Here is a 341-nt window from a genome sequence, read left to right as displayed (position 1 = left end):
GGCGGAAAATGTGGGGGGAACTTTTGCATCTTTCTCCTCCAAGGGAGGGAACATCAGAGATAGGGAGGTACAGTTCCTATCATTCCATGCAGTCTCATCCTGGTACAGGGCTATCATACATTTCATGCCCTTCCTGTCTCGCTTCCACCCGAGCGGAAAGGGAACCACCTGGGCCACTGGCCTACCGGAGGCACATGCATAGCAATTGCTCTTGTTCAGACTTTTTACAGTATACTTTACCCATCCAACCCAGGCATTTGCATCCCCGGACCCAGTTTCTATTTCAATGGTCTGTTTTAAGTCCTTTACCTCTATAATTTTTACTACTTTAAGGTCATCGG

The sequence above is a fragment of the Chiloscyllium plagiosum genome, chromosome 9, assembly GCF_004010195.1.
Source record: "Chiloscyllium plagiosum isolate BGI_BamShark_2017 chromosome 9, ASM401019v2, whole genome shotgun sequence".
NCBI classification, from domain to species: Eukaryota; Metazoa; Chordata; class Chondrichthyes; order Orectolobiformes; family Hemiscylliidae; genus Chiloscyllium; species Chiloscyllium plagiosum.
The sequence above is the reverse complement of the archived record's forward strand: the minus strand, read 5'-3'. Positions refer to the sequence as shown.